This window comes from Rhinoderma darwinii, chromosome 4 (genome assembly GCF_050947455.1).
Source record: "Rhinoderma darwinii isolate aRhiDar2 chromosome 4, aRhiDar2.hap1, whole genome shotgun sequence".
Lineage (NCBI taxonomy): Eukaryota > Metazoa > Chordata > Amphibia > Anura > Rhinodermatidae > Rhinoderma > Rhinoderma darwinii.
The window spans coordinates 54,039,996-54,050,745 of NC_134690.1; positions in this window are offsets into that span (position 1 = coordinate 54,039,996).

Consider the following 10,750-nt stretch of genomic DNA (forward strand, 5'->3'; position numbering starts at 1 on the left):
TACTGTCACAAAGGGTCAGTGGACCCACTGGGCAGTACCGCCTTGGCGCTAAAGCAGCTGGCCAACAGTTCGAAGATCAGAGTCTATAGTTATATAGAGTACCTGTGGCAGCACGGAGAGTAGCTTGGCAGGAACTACGCAGCAGGTAGACGTCAGGCGTGGAGAAGCAGGACAGGCGTGGTATCCAGCACAGCAAGACTACAGCTAAGCACGGCACTAGATCAGGATACAGGTTATAGGAACATGAACACTGGGAGCAGGAAACACTAGTGGACCATTTGCATAGACAAACTAAAGGGAACACAACAATGGTCAGGCATAGAACTAGGGGGCTGGACCTCTCTTATAGTCCAGGGTACTCACGGGTCAAAGTTCGTCCATGAGGTCCGGTGCGCGCGCTGCCCCTACGGGATCCGGCAGAGGTGAGTGGATGCGAGCGCTGGCGTCTCCTGAGGAGGAGGCTGGGGCCAGCACTTGCCGACTCGTGGCTGCGGCTGTCAGGGGGAGGTTGGAGCTGACAGCCCGCAGCCACGGACATTACAACCCCATTATATGGTAGGCTTTATTAGGAGCCTCCATCGAAGATCTGGCTGAAAATACTGGAAACAAAAGTGCAGCATGCTGCGCTATAGTTTCCAATAAAACCACAGACACCCTGACAAAAACCATTAAAGTAAATTGGTTCAGTTGGGCGCCGATGGTGTTATACGACAGAACCAGCACTTCTGTTATTTTCATTGTTCTGCGCCTACCAACGCAGATGTGAACGAGGCCTAATGTTGCTTTTTTTTAAATCTTGCATAGCATCAATGGCCTATGTGCCCCAAAGGATTAGGGGCCTGACTATGACTGGTATTTGTGCAACTAGAGCCGGGCTTTTGTCAGTTCGCACACCCCTAAGATCGGCCCCGTCTACAGCCCCTATAGCTAGGTCAATGCCATGGGTGTTTATATTATAGGTTATGTCATGATTGCCTCCTCCCTAGGTCCCGTGAGGCAATATTAATTGATATGTGATATTCTGAGCAGTTGATCCTTGCAGAAATCATTCTCTAGATGGCACAGCTTTATTTTACTTAATTTAATTGTTTTACTCTTCACTTTTTTATTTCACATTCATAGGGTGCCGTGTAAGATACGTACTCTGCCAGACAATTTCCTATTGTCAAATCCCCCCCCCCCCCCCACCGTCACCCTAGAATTAAGGATTTGTTAAACGTAGTGAACAAAATAAACCAACAAAAATGTATTAACTTGTATGATTGATAAAACTATGACACATTTCTGTCAGGAATCAGTCGGCAGATAGAGATCTCAGAGCTTTTATTTGTCAGGCTAAATATTAGTTTCTTATCTATACGCTGGTCTTCGAGCAAAGTTCACTTGATATACTGAAAGTAATTTGAGTGTGATCCTGGTCGGTTCACCGTATACAAAACCTGCTGACAAAACTTTTCAGACTGAAAGTTAACAAGAGATAACTGAGTCGCTGTGACACTGCAATGCCCTCCATGACTACACTAAACAATGACAGTGACAGCAGTGGAGAGGCCCAGCGCGATAAAAATAGCCTTCTATACCCATGCAAGAAGACAGAATTTTCCATCTATCACAATGAAATGTATCCATGATACTACTTAGGGAAAATGTTACATGATCCGATCCATTTAATAACCTTGTATCCTTTCAAGTCTTATCAGTAGCAGTGGTTATAAAGAACATCGGATGAAATAGTTGTGGAATAATAATCCTCACAGGGTAGAGGATATTTTTTATTAGCATCCTGTGTCAAAACTGCCTAAAAGAGTCTTTCAATGACTAGAAAAAAAATGTTTTCTATGATCAAGACCATAATTAGCCTAGGTCATCCCAGACGGATTATGGTCGGGCCCCTAGGCAATAAAGTTCATGGGCTCCTTACCAACCATAGAATAATACCCTTGAGCTAGGTAAGTTAACATATTGCATTTCAGCAGAACTTATTTCTTGCATTTGTTTCCTTCTATAATAATTATTATCAGTCCTGTATTTGAGGAGTTACAGGCACCTCCCCTTCTGGCACTGCCCTAATTCCCGAATGGTTAGTTAGCGGAGGGCTCCAGGTACTTTGAAAACGCTTCGAATTTGCCAGTGGATGCCCAACGTGCTTATGCCTTATTACTCTATATCTCCCCGTCAACCCTCGTCCCCCTTGATTTCCAATAAAGGCCATCACATAAGCAGTCTAATTATCACTCTAATTAAAGTACTAGCGTATACAAAATTTTGTTGCATTTATACAATTAAAAATAAATAAATACAATAAAATTGGTAATTTTGTTTACGCTAGTACTTGAGTCTTGATTAGTTCCTTGAGAGGTTTTTGCAGGCAGAAAAAATCTGACTCAGAATTCCTTCAGGAATTTTGCGGCAGATTTTGATCTGTCTGCGCTTTTTTTCTGCTGCTTTTTCCAGCCATTGAAGCTAATGCAAGGACCACAGGCAAAAAACATAGCAAAAAATGCTCAGAAATGAGCGCCGCAGGGTTTTTCTGCCTCCCATTGATTTCAGTGGGAGGTCAGAGGCGAAAACCCCAGCGAGAATGTACATGCTGATTTTTATCAGGCAGGCAGCCAAAAGTCGGCCGGGGAAAAAAACACATCTGCTTCCCATTGGAAGAATGGCAATTTCGCTTGTTCTTGAATTTTTGGTAATTGATATACTGCCGAATTTGAGATTTATAGGTTAATATCATACATATTAAAATCTTAAAATGTGTTATGTACTATGGCCTGTATTAACATCCAGCAGGGCCCACAGCCCACCTGGGCATTCCACTGTTCAAAAAATGAGCCACAAGTTAAATTTGTCTGCCCAGCTGATCTGCAAACTACGTTGACATAACTCCACAAAATGGTGATGTCATCAGTTCCATCCGTCTCCTTGGCAGAACTTAAAGAGGCTCTGTCACCAGATTTTGCAACCCCTATCTGCTATTGCAGCAGATAGGCGCTGCAATGTAGATTACAGTAACGTTTTTATTTTTAAAAAACGAGCATTTTTGGCCAAGTTATGACAATTTTTGTATTTATGCAAATGAGGCTTGCAAAAGTACAACTGGGCGTGTTTACAGTAAAAGTCCAACTGGGCGTGTATTATGTGTGTTACATCTGGGCGTGTATTATGTGTGTTACATCGGGGTGTGTTTACTTCTTTTACTAGCTGGGCGTTCTGACGAGAAGTATCATCCACTTCTCTTCAGAACGCCCAGCTTCTGGCAGTGCAGACACACAGCGTGTTCTCGAGAGATCACGCTGTGACGTCACTCACTTCCTGCCCCAGGTCCTGCATCGTGTCGGCCACATCGGCCCCAGAGGCTACAGTTGATTCTGCAGCAGCATTAGCGTTTGCAGGTAAGTAGCTACATCGACTTACCTGCAAACGCCGATGCTGCTGCAGAATCAACTGTAGCCTCTGGTGCCGATGTGTCCTCGCTCGTCCGACACGATGCAGGACCTGGGGCAGGAAGTGAGTGATGTCACAGCGTGATCTCTCGAGAATACGCTGTGTGTCTGCACTGCCAGAAGCTGGGCGTTCTGAAGAGAAGTGGATGATACTTCTCGTCAGAATGCCCAGCTAGTAAAAGAAGTAAACACACCCCGATGTAACACACATAATACACGCCCAGTTGGACTTTTACTTTAAACACGCCCAGTTGGACTTTTGCAAGCCTCATTTGCATAAATACAAAAATGGTCATAACTTGGCCAAAAATGCTCGTTTTTTAAAAATAAAAACGTTACTCTTATCTACATTGCAGCGCCGATCTGCTGCAATAGCAGATAGGGGTTGCAAAATCTGGTGACAGAGCCTCTTTAAGGACAAAACCATATATCTCCCCATAGGCAAATTACGTGGTGGCTAGCATAGGAACTGAAAACTTGCAACAATGCACAATCTAAAATATCACGCATTATTATTTTTACTGGTCTCATCATATGGAGCTGAGGGAGCTTTTTAGTCCTCTCAGGGTATGTGCACATGACAACGCCAAATACGTCTGAAATTACGGAGCTGGTTTCAGGAGAAAACAGCTCCAGAATTTCAGACGTTTTGCGGGGCGTCTTTTACGGACGTAATTAGAGCTCGTTTTCATTGGAGTCAATGAAAAACGGCTCCAATTACGTCCCAAGAAGTGTCCTGCACTTCTTTGACGCGGCCGTAATTTTACGCGCTGTCTTTTGACAGCAACGCGTAAAATGACAGCTTGTCTGCACAGTATGTCGTAAGACCCATTGCAGGCAATGGGCAGATGTTTGCAGACGTATTGGAGACGTCTTTTCAGTCGTAATTCGAGGCGTAAAACACCTCCATTATATCTGAAAAGAGGTTGTGTGCACATACCCTTAGGCTCCAGGTCATTGTCAGAGGGTGGGGCTGGCAATGTGTGAAGTGTGGCTAAAGGTCAAAGATCCAGGTCAGTAAGTGGGTGTAATAGGATGATAAAGACAGGAAGCCCATTGTGACTGTATCACTCAATGGCTGTGTGATTTTGGGTTTGGCTTAAATAATGATATAAGATCTGAACTGTAGTTTTAGTATGATCCGATGTCCTGTAACATAGACCATTGCTCTATATTTTTCTATTTAAGGGGTTGTTTCAGGACAAGAACCCATGTCCGTATGCTCCATTTCAATATATGAACATTTTGGAAGGGGATCTCCTACTCAGGATTCCCCTAATGTGTCAAAACAGAGAGTTTCTCTATTGAACCCCGTGTGTCTATGCATTACACATTACATGAAATGCTACATTTGTCCAGCAGTGGCCTCTGCAAGTGAAATATTTGCAAAGTCTAGTGATAGAAGCCGGACCTGTGGCTCTTCATTTTAAAGTGGGGGAGACAACCCCTTTAATGAATTACTTAAAAAAAAAAAAAATATTCCTGATATGTCTAAATTCTTCAAATGGCAAACCACAGAATAGTTATTTTTTGTCATTCATTTTTACAAGATATTACTGCTATGTCCCTGGATATACAAATCCTCAGGTCAAATTATCTGTTACCTGGGAAACACTGACCCATTTATTCTGGCTTCTGAACTATAATGAGAAATAAGATAAGTAAATCATCTAAAGAATGGTTGAGAAAAAAGAAGATTTAAAATGACCAAGTCAGAGTCCTGACTCTAGCCCTATCGAGATGCTATAGTATGAGCTGAAGAGGACTGTGCGTGAAAGGCATCCAAGAAATATTAATGAACATTTGCAGGGAGGAAGGGTCAAAAATTCCTCTTCAAGGTTGTGCAAATCTTATTTGCTGCTACAGGAAACATTTGGTTAACATTTATTAAATTCAGGCGTTCACTTATTTTTTTTCTCCCTGCATTGTGGATGTTAACTCAATGTGCCCAATAAAAGACATGAACAGTACAACTGTTTAATTGTTATTAGTTTAGTAAGATTGTGTTTGTCTACATGTCAAGTTTTGTGGCAGATTTGGAATTCAGTGGCTGAAATTAGGAGAGTGCATGTGTAGGGTTGCTTTTCATCCAAGGGAGTGGGCTCACTCACAATTGTGCCTAATAGCACTTCCATGAATAAAGAATGGTCTCTAAACATCCCCCAAGAGCAACTTCTCCCAATGATTCAGGAGCAATTTGTTGATGAGCAATGCTTTTTACAGCATGATGGAGCATCGTTTCACAAGGCAAAAGTGATAACTATGTGGCTCGTTGACCAAAACATTAACATGTTGGGTCCATGGCCAGGAAACTCACCAGATATCAATCCCATTGAAAACCTGTGGTCAATCCTCAAAAAGAGAGTGGACAAACAACAACACAGAAATTGTGACAAACTCCAAGCACTGATTAGGCAAGAATGGGTTGCCATCAGTCAGGATTTGGCCCAGAAGCTGATATCCAGCATGCCAGGGCCAATTGCAGAAGTCTTGAAAAAGAAGGGTCAACACTGTAAATATTGAGCCTTTGCATAAACTTGATATATTTGTCAATAAAAGTTTAAAAACTTATGAAATGCTTATAATTGCACTTCAGTATACAATAGAAACATCTGACTAAAAGATCTAAAAACACTTCAAGCAGCAAACTTTGCAAAAACAAAAATTTGTGTCAGTCTCAAAACTTTTATACTTCTTCACCTTGCACATTCACTTGTGGTGGAGGAGGCAAATTGCAGCCTGGAAAAGGATTTTCCTGAAATGGCTTAAAAAGAGAGAAAAACAGGATGCACCTTCATAGCCTCAGGAAAATTTACATGAAATGTAACTTCATTCATTTGAGCAAAAAAATGTGAAATGGCACAATATATTTCTGGCCCAATTTTGGAGAAGGTATTTTCAGCTTTACATTTTTAGCAGAAAAGTCACACTGTCCTCTAGATCAAAAGCAGAATTTGCTTTCCGGTGTTTATCAGACGACGGTTTAAATTATTTTTGAGCATCTTGAAAACTCTCGACAACCTTTTCTTGAACCTTTTGTAATGTTGTTAAGCATTCAGTCACTGCTGTTAGAGAGGTAGAAATTGGTAAATCAGGAATGAAGACTGGATCAATTCCTATATCTGGATAGAAAAGACTTTGTGATGTTGAACTATGCTCGGAGTTATTATATGCAAAAGCTGTGGGTAATTAATGCAACCAGTCATCCTGAAGATAACTAATGAAGTATCGAAGGTACTGTTCAAGAGTGTCATTATTTCTTTTAGTTTGTACATTTGATTGGGAATGAAGGGCAGAAGACATATTTACTCCTAGGCCTAATTCAGACGATCGTGTTCGGTCCGTGATACACGGTCCGTGTGTCGGCCGCATTTCCCGGACCGAACACACTGCAGGGTGCCGGGCTCCTAGCATCATAGTTGTCTATGACGCTCGGTGTCACTGCCTCTCCGTGGAACTACTGTCCCGTGCTGAAAACATGATTACAGTATGGGACAGTTGTCCCGCAGCGAGACAGTGACACCTAGCGTCATAGATAACTATGATGCTAGGAGCCCGGTTCCCTGCAGTGTGTTCAGTCCGGGAAATGCGGCCGACACACGGACCGTATATCACGGACCAAACATGCTCGTGTGAATTAGGCCTAACTCCAAGAGCAGAGCAAAAACTTTTCAAGAATTAGTAAGTGAACTGTACCCCTCGATCAGAGACCACATTATCTGGAATGTAACTTGAATGCTTCCTGAATCATTAGTGCAGCAGTTTGTTCTACAATGGGTATTCTCTTGATTGGCATAAAATGGGTCATCTTTGTGAAATGGTCTACGACACTGAGGAATGTGTTCAATCAATTGGAAGACGGTAGGTCAACCACAAAATCCTCAGAAACCCAAGGGCGAGTTGTAATGGGAAGTGGCTATAGCAAACCTAAAGAAGAAGAGCATGGAGTTTTATTTTGAGTACAAATCACACATTAAGAAACATAACTTTGGATATCTTTTTAAAAGCTTTGCCACAAAAGGGAAAGAAGTTCTTAAGTCTTTTTAATGCTTTCGTTTTCAGCCATAGATTTATGGATTAATTTCAGAACATCAAGTAGTGCTGTTTCTGGTACATACAATAAAATCACATCCAGAGTCCATATTTGGAGGATGGCTGAGCATCCTTAAGTAGAATCAGGAACTTTTTAGAATAAGTGGCCCCTACAATGTTCTTTTCAGATAAAATTGTGATGTCACACTTGTCTTTCTGTGTGGACTCAGAAAACATTGGCAACTTTACCATTTTTTGATCCAGGTCAATAAGTCACACAAAGCAAGGTCATTTACTAATTCAGGAGCAAGTTGAAACACAGCTTCCCAGAAGGATGCAGACGGACTACAATTGCTATATAGAGGGAGATTGCACGGGTGCAGATACACATAAAACAACCACTCACACGCCTCATATTTATTTGGTAGTCACTGCTTATTATGGACATTGCACACAGATAAGGCTTCTATAAGTGTGCCAGTTGCACGGTTGTGTATAATGCGCCATGCTGGCTTACAGCCTATTAGTTACGCCCATCAGGCATGCTGCCCAGCACATATCAGGCGCACTATACCAAGCACTGACACACTATTCTCCCCCAGCATTAACAAGGCCTGGCTGCATCCTGAAAAAATGTCCATGATAAACATGAGGTATTAGTTGATATCAACTAATACCTCATGTTTATCATGGACATTTGGCATTATACACACCCGTGCGACTGGTACACTTATAGAAGCCTTATCTGTGTGCAATGTCTACAGGGCCGCCATCAGGGGGGTATTAGGGGTACTACTGTAGGGGGCCCGGCCAAACTTAATTGAAAGGGGGGCCCGGCAACTGCCGCGAGTTGCCTTTGGTAGAAAAAAACAGGCCCCTGCAATGGAGCCTGTTCTTTTCACCAAAACAATGTCGTGAGCTGCGGGCCCCCCTCTCGTCAAACACCGCCGTGAGCTGCGGGCCCCCCTCTCATCACCGCTTCGAAACACCGCGCGCATGACCGCAAGCGCGCGCGCATTACGGCAAGCGCGCGCCCACGCGCAAACGACCAGGCGTGCCGCCGAGAGGGAGGCGGTGCGCCCGCAACACAAGTCCGATCTACGGGGAAGGACAGCCACACAGGGACAGCGGCGCACAGTTTACTTACCTGCTGGCCCGCCTCCGACTCCGCCTCCTCGTCCTCCTCCTCGTCCGACTCCGCCTCCTCGTCCGCCTCATCCGACTCCGCCTCCTCCTTCAGAGCGTAGCTGCATAAGGAGAGGGGGAGGAGTCTAGTTGTTGCGCGGCGACAGGAGTTCTACGATCCCCGCCATTTTCTGGAGCCTGGAGGTGAAGGACTGGACGTCTGGACCGAAGACATCGCCTGAAGAGGACTGGAGTGGGAGCAGCTCTTCTGACACGGTGAGTAAAGTGTCTCAAAGTGCTGTTTATGTATGGCCCTGTTCACACAGAGTATTTTGCAGGCCGAAAAAATCTGCCTCAAAATTCCTTAAAGAATTTTGAGGCAGATTTTGACCTGCCCACACTATCATGCCGCGTTTTTTGCTGCGTTTTTTGCCTGCGGCGATTGAGGACAGCAGACAAAAAACGCAGCGAAAAATGCATTTTCTGCCTACCATTGATTTCGATGGGAGGTCAGAGGCGGAACCGCGGCAAGAAAGGACGTGCTGCTTTTTCTTTTTTCCGCGACTTACTCCCATTGATTTCAGATTAAATCAATGGGAGGCGGTTTTGGAAGTTGTTTGGTGCTGATTCTGACGCAGTGTCCGAGTCAATATCAAGGCCCAAAAACTCTGTGAACTGGGCCTTATTGTTAAGGCTTATTCAGACGAACGTGTAATACGTCCGTGCAACGCGCGTGATTTTCACGCGCCTCGCACGGACCTATGTTACTCTATGGGGCCGTTCAGACTGTCAGTGATTTTCATGCAGCGTGTGTCCGCTGCGTAAAACTCACAACATGTCCGATATTTGTGCATTGTTCGCGCATCACGCACCCATTGAAGTCAATGGGTGCGTGAAAGTCACGGCCAGCACTTCCCAGCCGTATAAACTATGAATGAAAACAGAAAAGCACCACGTGCTACAAACATACAAACAGAGTGTCATAACGATGGCGGCTGCGCGAAAATCACGCAGTCACGCATCATACTCTGCTGCCACACGGAGCTGTTATGGACCTTTTGCATGCGCAAAATACCACGTTTTTGCGCACGCAAAAAGCACACGCTTGTGTTAATCCGGCCTTGGGGTAGGAACACACTAGGCATGAACGCTGCGGATTTTATGCAACACATTTTATTGTGGATAATCCGCAGCGTATTACAGTCGCAGCAGAGTGGGTGAGGTTTGAACAAATCTCATCCACACGCTGCAAAAATAATGGACATGTAGTGTGGCTTTTTAAGCCGCAGCATGTCAATTTATTCTGTGGAATCGCTGCTCCTCTGTTGCGGAAATGCTGCGGTTCTGCCGCAAAAATCACACATGAGAAAAAAAAAAGGTACTTTTTTTACATTTATAAAAAAGTTTAGACTTACCCTGGCCGTAGTTTAGGTGACGCGATCCTCTATTCTTAGCGCAGCTCGGCCTCCTGTCATGACGTTTCATACCATGTGACTGCTGCAGCGGTCACATGGTCTACAGCGTCATCCCAGGAGGCGGGGCTACGTTCAGAAGAGAGAGATGCGTCACCTAAACTACGGCCGGGGTAAGTCTAAACTTTTTTTTCCCTGCAGGATTCCCACAGCGGACATGCCTCACGAAACCTGCGCCACTATTTGGTGCGGTTTTGCTGGCAGAATTCCCTGCGGCTACCGGGGCGGATAAGCTGTGTAGTTTTACTCAGCATATCCGCCTAGTGATGCGCTCCTGGAGCTGCTGCCGGTCTCTAAATAGGCAATTGGTCCAGTAGAATTTGGAATTATTTTTTTTTGTGAACCAGCTTAAAAAAATACAAAACTTTTGTGTTAGGGCCTGTTCACATCACCGTTCGCTTCCGCTCCGGGGTTCCGTCTGAGGTTTCTGTCGGGTGAACCCCGCAACGGAAAATGAAAGTGACAGCACAGCTTCCGTTTCAGTCACCATTGATCTCAATGGTGACGGAAACATCGCTAATGGTTTCCGTTCGTCACCGTTCCGGCAGGTTTTCGGACGGAATCAATAGCGTAGTCGACTGCGCTAATGGTGACGGAAACGGAGGCTGTGCTGTCACTTTCACTTTCCGTTGCGGGGTTCACCCGACAGAAACCTCAGACGGAACCCCGGAACGGAAG